The sequence below is a fragment of the Lonchura striata genome, chromosome 1A (assembly GCF_050655825.1).
Source record: "Lonchura striata isolate lonStrDom1 chromosome 1A, ASM5065582v1, whole genome shotgun sequence".
Taxonomy (NCBI): Eukaryota; Metazoa; Chordata; class Aves; order Passeriformes; family Estrildidae; genus Lonchura; species Lonchura striata.
Window position 1 is genome coordinate 63,194,118 of NC_140741.1, and position 16,528 is coordinate 63,210,645.

General features: G+C 38.6%; 1 protein-coding gene across 13 annotated transcripts in view; it reads left to right on the forward strand.

The window, feature by feature from the left end:
- The window catches only part of ATXN7L1 (ataxin 7 like 1), a 131,066-nt gene that overhangs the window by 69,039 nt on the left and 45,499 nt on the right, over window positions 1-16,528 (forward strand). Inside the window, exon 1 of one of the 13 annotated variants that reach the window (XM_021534678.4) lies at window positions 13,518-13,653. The exons of 11 other annotated variants lie outside the window; for them this stretch is intronic. The gene's annotated coding sequence lies outside the window, so the exon portion shown is untranslated. Of the gene's footprint in view, window positions 1-13,517; window positions 13,654-13,699; window positions 14,039-16,528 lie in introns of those variants that run through there. One more of the 13 variants, XM_085569060.1, reaches the window with a different exon arrangement.

Genomic DNA, 16,528 nt, shown 5'->3' on the forward strand with positions numbered 1-16,528 from the left:
TTCACCAACATTGTCTTGTTTAAAGACCTAGCACAAAGTGCCTTTCTAATAAGAAAATATATTTAGAAATACTTATTTACTCTGTCAGAATTTTGGATATGAATCCACTCTCTGAACCAAGCTGAAGTAGCTGATTGTAAAGTAGAAACAAAGGCAGTTACAAAATCATCAGAGGATTGTGTATTGATACTTGAGGGGGAAAAGTCATATTACATCAGCTGCTGTGTTTACTGGTCCAGTGATAACTTCTGGTGAGTTGTGAATATGAAATGATTTTGAGGACAGGCCAAATGCTCAAGCAGCAGTTACCAGCAGTGAGTTGGTTGACAAAACCTGAGGGTTCCCTTACAATTCCATGACATTGTTCGTGTCCAGTTGGTCCAGTGGAGACCTATGGGCTATACATACACTGAGTTCAGTATTCCCTAACATATGGCATGGTAATACTACAGGTGCCCTTTAACTCTTGCCCTTTTGAGGTCAGAGTCTTTTTCTTGCAGAGGAGGAAGGGGTGGGGAGGTGGGTAAAAAACAAACCACAACAAAAAACTAAAAATCCTTTGTATTGTCTCCCAAAAGCTGAAAGATGAGGTACCTAAAGTTGTTACACACAATCCCAGTATCAGAGTTCACCTGTTCTGGCTTGGAGTCCTGGGAGTCATGAAAACTTCAACTAGTGTTAGACAGCCATGGGAAGAGCTGGAGTATCTTGGCCTTTCTTTTCTTTCATGTCCCAGATCCCTACTGCTCCATAAACATTATCTGACAGACTGGAAATAAAGTAACTCAAAATGAGCCTGTCTTTGCATTTGAAAAGGGGCAAGAATGAAAGGTCAATGGCAGTCCTGCAGCAAGGAACACACTTAGCAGGGTTTGGGAGTTTTTTGTTGGAACTAGGAAGAGGGACAGGTGAGGATATTTGCATATCTAGTCCATGTTACCTTCATGGCTTTCACTCTAGTTTATTTTCATAAATTAGAGAAACAAAACCATATAGACTGAACTACCATGTCTCACAGACATTAGGAGTTTTGAGATTACTGTGATACTTACTCAACCATCCTCCAGTTGAGGAGTTCTTAGAAACAGACAGTTGAAAAGATTTTATCTAATGGTTAGCATAGGTCAAATGGAGATACTTGCCTATGCATGCTCGGAGGTTGTTCCCCTTCGACAGTGTTTATCCATGTGCTTTCCTGCCTTCTCATGGTGATTCTCTTAGCACTCAGAGTGAATAGCTGGAGGGAGGCATAAGGCAACAAAGCTGAATTTTTGCTTCTGCCCTAATTTGAGGGTGCCCAGTCATCTTGAACTTGTGAGTGGCCTGTTCACACTCTGTGTGATGAAAAGTCAAAGTACAAAGGTAGATTGTGGAAATGCAGGTAGGAAGCAGTGAATTGTCTTTCTTTGCATGTTCAGATCAGATGGCAAAGCTAACTTCAGCCTCTGCTTTGCTTTCATCTGCAGAGGGATCCAAGATACTCAGTATCCCTAGGACAGTTTTATTTCAAGTTTTATTTATTTATTTGCTTATCGCGTGATGCAGTTATATGAAGGAATTGCGAAGTTGTTGTAAGCATTTGTACCAGAAGCCTTCTGAAAGAAGATAACTTATGTTTAATTTTGTATTTTCACTTACCTTTGAAAGTGACAATTCTAGCAAGATAGTATCGCTGAGGTGAAACAAAGTTCAAATAAATGATACATAGAGCTTCAAGTACCACACTTTAAAAAGGAAAGCTATAGAAACAAATTCATTCCACTGAACACTTAAATCCAGCTAGTTTAATGCAAGACTTTGTTTTAACTATTTATGTTTCATTGATGTTTTGCTCCATAGTTACATTTTATAAAGCAGAAATATTTTCCATTTTTAAACTTAGTTTAATGTCATTTTAGAATTGCCTAATGTCTTGATTTTGTTGTTTTAGACTTTAATTTAGGGTTAGACTGACCATTTTTCTTTTCCCCAAAACATACGTATAACACAAAAAAAGAAAATACAATATAATTATTTTCTTTAACACTTAGAATTATCTTTTTGGAAAACTCTGACTAATGGAAGAGGATATAGGAATGCCAGCTGACTCTCTGCAGTCAGAGTTGCATAATATCAACTGTTAAACAGGTAAAACAGGTGGTGTTTTTACATGTGTATGATCTAACACACCTGTCTCCTCTGCTACAGCAGCACACAGCACATCATATCTTCACTTGGCGGCAGCCTTTTCTTCTTTAGCTGTGGCAGATTGCAAACTGCTTCACTCAGATCTGTCCAGACAGGATTTTGAGGGGTCCACTGCACCTCTCATTTTTCGAAAAAGGATTACAACCTTCATAACTTCAATTAAAATAATCATCTGAAACTTGTGGGTGTCTGTGTAAGCTAGCTGCAGATCTAACCTGGGCATTTTATATCTATGAAGGAAATTAGTGCATAAAGTGTAGCTTAACTCAGCATTATAAGGCATACTATAGGGTTGCATGAGTTGGCAAGGTACCATTTTATCCATGATCTTCATGTGTTTTTCTTGTAAATTTTGTAGCAGTCATTTTGTGTTCTTAGGTTATTATAGAATCTGCTTTAAAAACTGAAGTTAGTACTTATTGATGAGGTCTAAGTTATGAGCAATTTCATCACAAGTAATGTTATGGAGCAGTTCAGGCAATAAAGATCTTGAAGGTGCTCATTCAAATACATTTTCTATTTCTTCTAAAACTGGATGGAATACAATATGGTGTCTTTCTTGATGCACACATGTCTGTAAAGCTGATAGAATTGATGGTTTTTTACTGCCAGTAGAAAATCATAATAAGTGTAGGGACTTGTGACACAGGAAGGGGTCAGACCCTTGCTTCATTCAAAGAGGAAGCTGCTTGCTCCTCAGCATTTGTGTTGCAAATTGTTCCAGGCTTTTAAAGGCAATGCTCTATTTCACCCTGTCTGACCTTTTTTTTTTTTTTTTTTCTTTCTTTCCCTTTCAAGTAGGATTCTTTTTTTTAGTGCAATTCACCTATGTCATTTACACTGGATGAAACAGCATCATTGTTGACCTAAGCTGGTTTTACTTGTTAGGCTTTGCTTTACCCATTTTTCTGATATGTTTCTCTTTAAAGCTTAGCTTACCACACAGATTAGTCCCAATTGTGTTTTACAATATTCCATTTAATGGTTAGTTTTGGGAATGTCAGTTTATTCCTAGATAATTGAACCATCCAAGTGGAAGCAGAACCATGGTTATAGCACAGGCATGTTATGTTGTACAGGGATAGCTGACTTCTTCGAGATCCCCTTGGTTAGCAGGATGTGCACTGATCTTATTTGGGAGAAATGGCTTGGGGATTCCAAGTCTACAAAGTTTCTGCCAAGAACGTTCATCTAACTTCCCTAATATTATATAAAAGGATAAAGTGTGGTCAACTTAACATTAGCTAATTCTACTGCTTTTGTGATTAGAAATAGCAACAAGATGTATTAAGTGTCTCATTCAGATCACCTGAAGATATTCTTGGAAGTTTTGAAATACTGTCTTTTTTATTGTTGTGTTTTAAAAAGTATACCTATTTAAAATAACTTAAATTCTGGTTTTTTAACTAAGAACAAGAAGTTTCTTTACATCATCTAGAAATATTAATGAGAAGTGTTGCTGGGTAAAACTGCAGTAATTAGTAACTTGCTTGAATTGAAGAATGACAGGTTCCAACTATTGTATAGGAAGCTGTACTGTGCCCTAAAATGTTTGATTTTCACATAAAAAGGAAGAATGTTGGAGTTTGAGAATCAGTATTATTGCAAAATTTAAGATTTTATCATGTGTAATGGACAGGGAGACCTGGACTTAATTTTCTTCAGGTGAATACAGTATAGACATCTATGTGTAAGAAATCCATTCAGTATTAGCTTTACATGTGGAAATAAAGGGAATTCTCATAAGAGTACACTAAAATTCAGCAGTTTATTTTAATTATATTTTTTAAATACTACAGGAGGGAAGGCTGACCAGCTTTATTTGTCTTACTGCCCCGTTTATCTCCCTGCGATACAAGAGTATCTGCTTCACATTCCCTGCAAGCGTTCCCTGGTATGCAGTGCCTCCCCCACACTGTGGGACTGAGCTGGCCGAGCAGCGCCTCTCCCCATTAGTCATCACTGCCTGATGCTGGGTGCAGGAAAGTAATTCTTTAAAGCAGTTGCTCCTAGTTAATTTTTTTTCAAAGATTATTTCATAATACATTATTGCAGTATTATCTTTTAAGTATGGACCAAATCTTGGTCAACAAGCACAAGCATTTCAATGTGGAATGAAAAGATATACTGCAAATAAATCACTACTTATTTCCTTTAATCTACTTTCCAAATTGTTTAACTTCTGCCATTCAAACACAGCTTCCATTCATGTGTTTGGTAAGCTTTTGAAAGCATATGAATGGTAATTTTCCCAGTTTTGTGAAACTTTAGTTCCAGCAATGTCTGCAGCTGGCTGCCTAATAAAAATTACTTGCATTCCTAGAAACATTGGATTGTGCTGATGGCTCAAATGACTAAACTGTTTTAAAATGTAACCCATGCTGTTACATTAAAATATGTTTTGGCTTAGGTGATATTAATCTAAAGTAAATTGCTACCTGCAGTGATGTTTAGTAGTGGTTTTATTAATGTGGATTAGCCATTTACAGAAAAGGTCTAATCTTGTAGCAGTTTGTTTTTTTAACGTTGTAATCCATCTGTTCTTACGTTATTGAAAGACTTTCCTGTGTCTCTTGCTTTCGTGACTTTTCTTTTCCTGATGTGTGAAATACTCATATAGTGTTGTAAGAAATGCAACAATAATCACTTTGATTGTGCTGCATATGAACATTACTAACAGTTTTACACTGTCTTGCACCCTGTTTTTTTTTAATGAACAACCTATGTTTTATTTATTCCATGTTGTCAATTTTGGTATAGTGAAACTTCATTTAAATGTAAAACTTAATTTTAATGTAGTGATATTATTTTTCTTAAACCTTTTATTTTAACAATTATTTTAACTAAAAAAAATATGGCATAAGTAACTGAAGAGAAAATAAATAGTACAGCAGTTGTATTTCTAGTTCATATTTTATTTTAAAAGTTTGGGGCAAATGAAATATGCAAAATGCTTCTATTTTAAAGTGTAGGATATAGAGAATTTTCATTGTCAGGATTAGATTTTTTTTTTAATGAACTATTAGTCTCTTAAGGAAAGTACTAATATTATAATAGTGTTGAGTCCCAGGTGATGGAGGACTGTTATGACAAATTCCTCATACTCTGTATTAATTATCTAATAGTTGTTTCTGAGATATGCAGAAGTCACCGATGAAGTAGGTCTGCAGTGTCCAGTGGGCTCAGCGGGTCTAAGTTTTTCTAGTATTTTGTTCTTGAAAATGAGGTTTGCTTTTTCTTGTTGATACACAAAGATAATGAAAGAAGTTGCTCTATTTTTTTTTTATGCAGTTCTTTACAAAACCCTCATCACATTTCTCAAAATATTAGTTACTCGTTGTTACTGTATTTGTCACTTCCTCTCTGCTGCCATAACTGCAGGCAGATAGGTTAACTAAGACCAGTCAGTGTGGTACAAGTATCACATAGTTGATTCCAGACTACCACACTTGCTATTGTTTCCCAGACTAACGCTGTTTGAAATAGGACAGTGGTCAGTGATGTTTTGTGAGAATGAACTCTTAAGCCTCGGTTGGTAAAGACTGGAGGAAGAGAAGATGGGTTGGAGACTCAGCTGTGAGAGCAGCCCCAGGTCACAAGGTGCAAGTGCTCTCTTACAGCAAGGACTGATAACCGAGTGGCAACCATGGTCCTTTTAAAATAAGCAAGAGCTTGTTTCAACAGCAGCAAAACCTCCAGTAGCTTTAACACATGATCATCTCTCTGGGATGTTTTCTCTGTTGGTCACATCAGTGCCCTTTTTACAGCTCTGTTGACTGTCACTGTGGCAGGATGTCCCAAATGGGTCTGAAGGCATGCTGCTGCAGAGGGCAGAGCACACTCTTCACACCTCAACTTTCCTATCCAGTCCAGGGATCCTTCCCTGCTGCTCATCTCACCCTGTAGTGACCCTATTCAACTTATTATCAAATAATAGGAGAAAGCTATTCACTTGGATTTATTTGTGGTTTAGCAACTTTTCTCCCTTTCTTTGGTTAGTTTTCTGCTTAGCAAGCTAAGCTCACCCATCAGGGCAGCAGGTGAATGCCAGAGATGGTGCAAGGAAAAAGAATGGTTCAGAATGCTTGGTTCAGAGCAGCACTTGCACAGAGAACAGCAGCCACAATTAATTATTAATTCAGCTCTGCCTGTCTTCTCTAAACTACTGTCTTAAAAGCATATATTTTGAAAAGGACACTTGACCTTGAAGATGAAAGATTTACCATTTGAATTTATGGTCTTTTTCAGGGCTGTGTCTGTTCAGATTTGAGTTTTTTTATTTTTAAGTTGGTACCTACAGACTGTTGACATAACTAGATTGATATATTGCCAGCCATATCCTTGGCTGCATCAAAAGCAGTGTAGGCAACAGGTTGAGGAATGTGCTTCTCCCCCTCTACTCCATTCTCAGGAGATCAGGAGACCCTCTGGAGTGCTGCATTCAGATCTGAGGCCCTCAATATCATAAGGACATGGACCTGTTGGGGCAAATCCAGAGGAGGGCCACAAAGAATGAGCCAAAGACTGAGGCACCTCTGCTGTGTAGATAGACTGAGAAAGCTGGGCTTGTTCATCCTGGAGAGCAGAAGGTTCTGGCAACACCTTGGAGCACCTTCCAGTACCAAGGGGGGCTACAGGAAAGCTGGAGAGGGACTTTTTACAAGATCATGTAGTGACAGAACAGGGGGCATTGGCTTCAAATTGAGAAAGAGCTGGTTAAGATTAGCTTTTAGAAGAAATTCTATACAATGAGACACTGGCACAGGTTGTCCAGAGAAGCTGTGGCTGCCCCATCCCTGGAAGTGTTCAAGGTCAGGTTGGGTGGGGCTTTGAGCAACCTGGTCTAGTGGAAGGTGTCACTGCCTATGGCTAGTGACTAGAACTGGATGACTTTTAAGGTCCTTCCAACCCAAACCATTCTGTGATTCTATGATCTAAGAATTGGTGGCAACGTACTTTTTTTTTTTCTCTCTCCCAAAAGTGCTCTTCGCTAGCAGGAATTCACAGCCCTAAAGAGGGATGTGGTGAAGAGTAGGTTTTAATGTGTGAAGTAAGCCTGTTAAAATTACCAAAAGACATAGAAAGTCTAGAAGACTGCAGAACTCTAAGACTTTACTGACTGATTAGGATTGAAATAAAAATTGTAAATTACAGGAAATCAGATTTAAGTGGGGAAAAATGGTGTGGACTGCTGGACTACATGTGCAGAATATTGCCTTCTGCAGCACCAAATTCAGGAGAGAAGAAATGACAGATTGTATACAAGTTTCTGCAAAAACTTAGTGAACTTTACACATTGCTTATGGATTGCCTTTCTTGTACATTATCTGAGCAGATGTATTTAATGAGACTGCACAAATGTTACAGATGTTCAAAGGCAGGGGATCAGAACAAAAGAAGTAAGGAAAATTTTATATTTAAAACTTCTTTTTAATATTTGCTTAATTTTGGAAGTATTATTTTATACTATGTATTATATGGAAAAAAGAATTCTCAGTCTGAGGTGATACATGTAGTCAGTCATACAGCAAATGACAGGCAAAAACCTATGTTTGATTCAGGAATTAAAGATCTGACAATAAAACCTGTATTTCTTCAATGCATGGAGATGGCATTAAAATGTGTTTTCTGCATGTGCTTTTGTATGTTCAGATAAATCCACTCTGGACTATTTTTGAGATACATGTCAGCAAGCAATTAAATACTGGTTTGACGATTTCAATCAACTTCTATGCAACTTGCAGCACGTTTTTGCAGTACTGTCAAAACATGCATACCCACAGGACGTGAAAATTATGTGAATTTAATTTAAATCTAAATCACTGATTCTAATGTGAGACTAATTGAAATAAACCCTTTATTATCAGTTGAATTAAGTCAGTAAGAGATACCAGCTAGTACCTGTGATTGTGGAATTTCACAGCTAAGAAGTATAATGTTAGGGTGCTTATGAAGGCGTGAGCAGCATTGCATGCATCAAGCAACAGATTTGTTCTTGTTTGCTATAGGTAGTTAAAGGATACATTTGAGGCCCTGTAACACCTTAAGGAAGCAGTATATGAGGACAAAAGTAATAAACTTCAGAAACCACTTCAAGGTACAGCAGCATTGCTCCTTTAAGAAATACTATTTTTGCATATTTTACTTGTGAATTCGTTAATTCTTTCTGTATTATTTAAATTTTTTAAATTAGTAAATATTATCAGTAAATTATGTTAGTAAATATTGTTTTAAAATACTCAAAAACTTTTAGAGACATAGAGCAGTAAAAAAAGTTTTATGACAGAAGTACTGAAGATGTATTGTGCCCATGAACTCATTTGCTGAATTCAGGTTTAAGTGTAGGAGGAGGGATGTATGTTCCTTGTTGGGTTAGTTTCATTGGTTATCCTGGAAGTACCTAAACATGATGTGTACCTGAGCCATCTGCAGTGGTACTGCTGAACCCATGGCACTGGTGAGGTGCCCAAGTGTTTGAAGTCATTTATAAGCAACTGAGAAAAAAGACTGGGTTTTACATGATTGCACAGTATTAACTCTAGCTATTTTGGAAAGACAGTGGAATCACTTCTTCGTACTTCAACTTGCCTAGATTAGTTTTGAAGGTTTACAGCAAGAAAACTGTGTCCAACTCAAAATGGAAACAGAACTTGTTCTTAATTTGGTTGTTATGATAGTTCATCTTTAATAAGACAAACTGGTCTTTAGCAACTCCTAGGGGGTCTGACCAAGAAACAAGAAATTCTGGGCTAGACATTAAAGAAATATTTTCTGAAAAGATGTTGTTTTCCTAAGAAAGCAGAGGGTACATTGTCTTTTATTACGCTGTTAGGAGCTGATTTTAAAATGTGATTTGCATACGTTTTGACACCTATATGGACAACTTTTTGGCTGGATAGAGCATGAAAAGGGAGAGAGCCCTGTTTGTCATAAATCTCTGTATGAATAGAATGGAGCAAACTTCATGCATGTCTGACTGAAATCAAGTGAAAGGGAGTGGAATTCCATGCCTCAAGTATGGACAAATTCTGATACATGGAGACGATAAGCAGAAAAAATAAGGCACTATCTCAGAATGTGGATATATGTCAGTCCTTCTAGGATTTCCCAAAAATATCAGTCTAATTCATAGATTTAGGAGTGTTATGTGCAGGACTAAGGCACACCTCAAGTAAACCAGTATTCCTCATTTTTCCAAGACATTAAACAAGACTCTGGAATCATATGGGATTTCTGGAGGAGCTGCTGTGAAAAGTTTGGATTGCTGAGGCAGTAATCTCATCTGTAATGTAATGTAAGCATAACTGAGTGTCTGTCAAATGCTGCTTGTTAGTCAGAGCTTTGTACTTTCCTCAGTGCAACAGTTTGATTTGTTTATGAAGGTTTATAATGCTTTAAGAGTAAAATGATTGTCTCATAGGCCACAAACACAGCTCTGTGGAGTGTGGTTCTGAAAATGGATCAGGTGCTTGATTTCTTGGTGGAGTTGAGCCAGGGTAATTGGAATTCATAGAAATCTGGGTCCTCTGTCTTCTTTTGTGCTAAATGTGGTTTAGATAAGATGTCAGCAGAAATGATCAGCTAGAGATTCAGAGATTCTTCTGAAATAGTCTCCACATGCAAAATCAGTACAATTTTGGCTTTCTCATGCACTCTGACTTGCATTTCTCTAACACCCTTCTTCTGTCCTTTGGTGCTGAAATATCCAAGGCACTGACACATAAGAAACGTGATTTGGGGTTCAGAGGGAGATTAACATACAGATACAGAAAAACCTGAAACGCTTCATACCACTGCTACTCAAATATATGGCTAGTGTTTTATTGGGTTAAAGTTTTTTGCCTAAAGTCTCTTCTGGTTTTGCTGGTGTTGAATTGCTGAAGCCATAGCCTTGTTTCTAGGTGGGAAAAAAATCCTGCATGTTGACCTACCTAGCAGTGCAAGGAAACAAAATTAATTTTAGCACTGCTTTAGGCCCGCCCAGCTTTAGCAGGAAACATGTGCACTCCCAACAGATTGGACTCTTGTTTCTGGATTTTAAAGTTTTAGTCCCAATACACATTCCAGACTAGGCTGTCTCTGTGTGCTGGGTACTAAGAAATGTTCCTGGGTTCAAGTAGCTTAAATGTGCAAGCTGTCTGATAATGCCAGTGTCCATCAGGAAAGCACTTAATATTTAAATTTTGGGCCTCATGTTGAAAATTCTGTGGGAGTATTCTGATGCACAGCATAAAAGAGTCACCATAAAGGGCTACTGGCATATCACTTTTTTCCTTCAAGAGACACAAACCAAATTTCATCAGTCCAAATCTAACTACAGAGATTAGATGTTTTCTTTTCAAGATAAGCTAAATACACCCTGGTATCCTAACTTCATGCTCACATCAGCCAAGTTAATGTCTATATATAGTCTTTGATAAGTAGGCAGTCTTATTAATGGTTTTTTATATATATATATATATATATATATATATATATAACCAGAAACACATTTATAGCCTGAAAACAGGTTAAAAAATAATCATTCTTAGCTACTCCTTATCTCATAGACACTTACTTAAAGCTTGCAAGATGAGCAAAGTGACCCCCACCAATAAAAAAATACTTTCCCCCATATTACCTACAATGAATAATTCTTTTAACTATTAACTAGTTTTGTTCTTAGCCTTTCTGCAGATTGTGGGTTCTGTACAGAAATTTCTGTATTAAGATCCTAGAGTTAGAAAATAATTACTTCCTGTGCAGTATTTTCTCAATATGATTAAATGTAGAACTTGTCTGTCAATTAGCACAAACTGTCTCTGCTAGTATCACATTGTATAAAGATAATTATTTACAGCAGTTAATCTATAAGATGAATGCCTGTGGTCTTCAGCTAAACTGTAGAAGTCCTTTCCTATTTAAATATGTGTCTTAATATGGTTGATAAATTTCCCAGTTTGGATTGAAAACTAAAGCATTGGTTATCACTTCCTGAAACATTTGGTTTAGGTGATTTATTGCTGGATTACTTAAAATGCCCAATATTAAGGTACAGAAAACTGTCAAGATCCTGATTTTATTTTTAAAAAAAACTTACATCAGCCTTGGTTTTCAGAAGATGGATTTTTATTTTCAGATAGTGAAAGCATTGCTTTGAATTTACTTCTGTTAGATTGTTGCATGGTTACTATGCATATTTCCCACTTGCCCCCCCCCCCAAAATTCTGGTGCATTGTTTTGTTTCTTTCTAGAAATTAACTCTCCCTTAACACTACCCTGTGTTATATTCTAAATATTCATGATCACTCAATGCCTTACTGGTCGTTCAAGACCTCTGATATGACCTTTATCACATGCTGATGTGAGGCAGCAATCCCCATTCACTTTGCAGCAGCCTTGCAGCCCCGTGGATCCCCAGGATTATGTGTTACAACATGCTTTGACAGCTGCTCCACAGGCATGAATCTGAGATATACAAATAGGTATTAGCAGTGTGTAATGTCCTCGGCATAAAGTGATGGAGGTATACCACACAACCACTAGTTCCTTTCAACCTTCTATTTCTCACCTGAGCTGGAACTTTTTACTAGCATACATTTTTGCTGGCTTTTTTTCCCAGTTAGTTTTAAACATTGTACCTATTAATCTTTTTTATTTGCATGTTGATTTTACTTGCCTATTATTTCTTTACCTATTATTGTTTCTTTTGCTTATTTATACTTCCATATTTTATAGTGTCTCATTATTCCTTAGCTTCAGTGACTGCCTCTTCTGTGAGGCATGTACAACTGCAATGAATGATTTCCTAAACAGCAATCCCAGAAGCATTCAGGGCTATTTTGTTTAGCTAGGCTTATGCCTCAAAAACATAGTGTTTTATTTTTTACTACAAGTCCCAAGTTCAAATTAAATAAAAACAAAGCAACCAAACAAAGCCACAAACCAAATGGTTACGCACCTTCAAAGATCTGTTGGCTAAATTTCTGGGCTCCATTTTTGAGTCTAGTGGGTCAGGATATTTTGAATCCAGTTCTCTCTTCTGTCTTTCAATTCTGTCCAATTGAAACCACTGCTAGGAGTGATTTGAATCCCACACCGCCCTCTGAAGAGCTTACTCTAAGTAATCTTTGAGAGTTCTGGGTCTGTTTTCACACTCCCCATCTTCTTCCAAGGCCTCAGGCAGAAGATTCTGTGATTAAGATAGAAGCCTGAATAAATTGGGGCCATTCCTGCTTCCGCCCCACTGGGATCCCTGAATAGTCAGGAGGGTGCGCAGCCAGGGAACACAGCACTCCAGAGAACAATTCTAGCTTAATTTCCTGGGGAACACCATTCCATGTATGTGTTCAAATATGTGGAATTTAATCCTGAAACATTGTAAAATACCTTGCAGTGTGAGCTGACATTTGTTGGTATGTTTCATGTTGGACACAGCTGTGAGAATAAATTTGCATTTAAACTGAGGTCCCATGCTGGTCTGCTGCAAATTGCTTGGTTTTGGCTGGATTTAGTGGACAAGCCAGCAACTCCTTCACTGCAAGAGGAGTTGCATGTATGTAAGAAGAGCTGAATGGCTGCCTATTTAAATATAGTTTAAACAAATTACTTATAATGGTATCATTAAACTTTGAATATGCTGTCATTCCAATCTTGAGAGTTATGTCAAAGGAATTATTTCTGGTTAACAGGGACCCCACCATTTCCAGCAGCAGTCAGCTGGCTGAAGGTTTGGCAGAGGGATGCTTTACTATGCAGAACTGTGCCACAGCAAAGCTCAGCTTGTTGACTAAACTTGTTATTTTGGGTGGTGACACCATAGCTCTGATATCTGCATACTTGTGAGTATGGAGTACTTGTAAGAAGAAAAATAGATGATAAAGACCCTTGTGTTTATCCAGCAGCTGACTTGTAACAGAATCTTAATCTGCTTGGTCCGCTTGTACTCCAGTGTGTAAAAATCAAAGATAATCAGATCCTCAGAAGCTTAATTTTTCATTACCAGTTTCCATACATGATAGTGTGGAGTTCAGAACCTGAATTTGGAGTTAATGTGGACGGTGTGTGTATCCTTGCCAGCAGTGGCTGAACCTGTGGCACTGTTGATCGAAGAAGGACTGACTTTCCCTAAGCCTTCAAGAGCTAAATTAAAAGTTTGACGAGTTTTCAGGAGAAAAATCGTGTGGTAAGTGGCAGGAGTTTTGCAGTGCTGATGCTGACCTTTCGCTGGCGGGCTTTCCCTGCTCGCCGCGTGGACAGGACGGTGCGGAGCCGAAGGACGGGTGTCGGGAGCGGGCGGCGGCTCCGGGAGGGGGAGCTCGGGGCCCGCCGCTCTCCCCTCGCGGCGCTCCGCTCCCGGCAGCCTCCGGCCGCTGACGGCGCCTGCGGCCCGGCGGCCCCGCCGAAGGACGGCCCGGAGCCCTGCGGGCGGAGCTGTCAGCGCCGGGGGAAGGGGCTGCTGGTGGGCTTTGCAGCGGCGGGCTGACTGTGAGTGAGGGTCGCTGCGGATCCTGCCTTGCTTTGTTGCTGCTGTGCTCGAGCGGCGTGAGGAACCCGGTGTAGGAGCCGCACGAGGCTGTAGGACACAGCGGTTGCTGGAGAAAAACATCCCCAGCCTTACGTACCTGCGCGGTGCGGAGGGAGGTGACACGTGTTGAAGGGCTGCCGGGGACACCTGCGGTGTCCGAGGTAGCTGAGCTGTTCAGGGTGCGAGGGTGGCGCCCAGCTCCCGCCCCGCTCCGCTGCGGGAGGTGCTCCTGGGCTGAGCCTTGTGCAGGATGCCTGAGCGCAGCCCTGGCCTGCGTGACTCAGTGTGGCAATGCCTCCTGTGCACCGAACACCTTTTAAAACCGGCCTAATGGTTCACGGTAATGTAAGTGAGCAGATCAGGTCTAGATGTATGAAGGAGGGGAGAGAATAGTAGTTCATTACTTTAGCAAAGAAGGGGAAAATAGATTTAATTATGAGTATTTTAGACTCAGAACAGGAAGTGCCAATACTGAAACTTCATGCATAACCAGAACTTTGACCCTTGGTTATCTGTACTGTGATTATTTTTACTTTTTTTCCCAACTATATCAGCATGCTGTTGTGCAGATATGATAGTTCATGTTGCTTACAGTCTTGGAATCTAATATAGTCTGTGATTTTTATTTTTATCTGCACAAATTATTGCAAGGATTTTTAGCTTGAGAGCAGACACTGAGCTCCATTTACTGCTGCCTCAGAAAGATTAAAGAGAAATGCATGCAGTAACTTCAAACTTAGCAAGACCCATATTTTCAAGAAGTCACCTTGATTTCTTCCTTAAGTATGTGTTTGTATGTTCTGTGTTTTGTTTTGCCATTTTTTGGGTACATTTCACATGTGGCAATGTGGTTAAAAATAATACAAACTATGATTACATTGGTAATGGTAGTATTTTAGAAATATATAACTCATGGAGAGTTTTTTTTAATTTGGTTAATAACATGATAGTGCTACCAAAGTAGTTTAAACAAAATATGCCAGTGCAAAACTGCTGACTCTTGAATTGGCAGCCGTCAACTTTTTAATGCTATGTTTTATATGTATTCCATAGAGCTTTTTAAATGAAGAACAAGGCAGTTGCTGAGTGTTTGCTTTTGGAAGCCTCAATATGGCTCTAGATGTCTAAGCTCAGTTTAAATGATTTCATTTGAAAAAATTAAATTTCATTTAAAACATTCACGATATTGAATTATTCTTTAAATATATCTGATTTCTCTCAGTGTGCAGTTCTTGGAAAGTGAGGGATTACCTGCAAGCTTTAAGGGCTGAATAGTATCAGGTTTAATGCTGGCATTACCGCATTACCTCTGCTATGCTGCAGTATGAATTACAGCTGGATTACTTGCTATGTGCATGGATTACAGTCTCCCTCTATTTGTTTTAATGAACTTAAAAGGAGAAAAACAATGTTCTATACCTCTGTTGCATTTTTCTAAATGGTTATGACTCTTAAGTGACACTAGAAAACTTCATTCGACTATTCAGGGGAAAAAACAAAATGTACTTGTTTACTTGAAAACAGCGTTATCTGATAGAGGTCTATCTAAGTCTGTGAAATACTATGGCTGTTAAATGAGCTCTGATTTCTGTAAAGTGAGAAATATCCCGAGGTATCTAACCAGTGTTGCTTTATATTTAATTAAAATACAAAACCAGCATAGAATGGTTTATTTAAAACTCACTATGTACCAGATTTTGACAGGTAATTATAAAGAGGAAGACAGAAGTCCTACAAAAGTAGTCCATGTAACTGTAATGTTTAATAATTTTACAGTTAGCCAGGAAGGGGTGGGAGAGTATGTAATAATTGCAACTCCTAAACTGACATAAAATTACTAACATGAGAGAGTTTCCTGATAAAGGATGGATCAAGATTGCTTGTGAAAGAGGGCTCAGCAGGCCTTTTCCAGTATATTGACTCTATGAGGCTACATCTGGAGACAACAATACACACTATTCTTGCAGGGCAAGAGCAGTCTATTCTAGGAAGCAAATGCTAAAAGACTCAAGGTTGTGTTATACAATGTGCCCTGTCTCCATCCATACACTGTAATTCAACCATGGATTAATACCAGATTGAAGCCAAAGGTGTGCCAGGAATGTTTTGAAAGGGAAGAAGAGCAGAAAAAGAAATTGCGTCTCTTTTTGATTCATGGTATGACTGCAGCTGCAACATGCAATGTCTGGTGTCAGCTGCCACACTTTGCTCTGGAGCCTTCAGGCCATGAAAGTTCACTGTCCTTTTGTAAGTGCCACTCTGATGTTCTCTGAAAGTGTTTCATAGTCTGTTGCTAATAAAGTTCTTGGCTAGAATTGATATCTTGTAGTGGGAGGAGCAGTAAGGGAGCAGAAAGTTTATGTAAGTGTGGTTTGCATGTATGTGCTTGACAGATATGCAGCTGATTAGCTGGAAGTTACAGGCTGACATTTATTGTGGCAGTAGCCCCCAATACTTTGGTATCTTTCCAATACTTTGAGCAGGGCAGTGAGTTTTTTCAGTGAATGAGCGAGTTAGTGCAGTGGTTTTGTTTTTATAGTCTTCCCTAGTTTGATGAGGCTAAGAGGCAGAGGGAAGCCTTGACCTAATCATGTTACAGTAAACAAGAGGTAAAGACTTCTAAACCTTCTGTTGATGTGATTGTTGAATGTTTAACAGTTTTTTGTTCCCAGTTGTTAGCAATTTAGTCTTTTCCCTTGTAGTGCTTGTGCTGCTGTACTCATTAGTGTGTATTCCAAGATAAATACCATACACAAGACTTGCAAATACTGTACAGCAGAAGATCTGTTCTCCGGTTTTGTTTGCTGAATGTTACACCTTCCAAAATATGTTAGT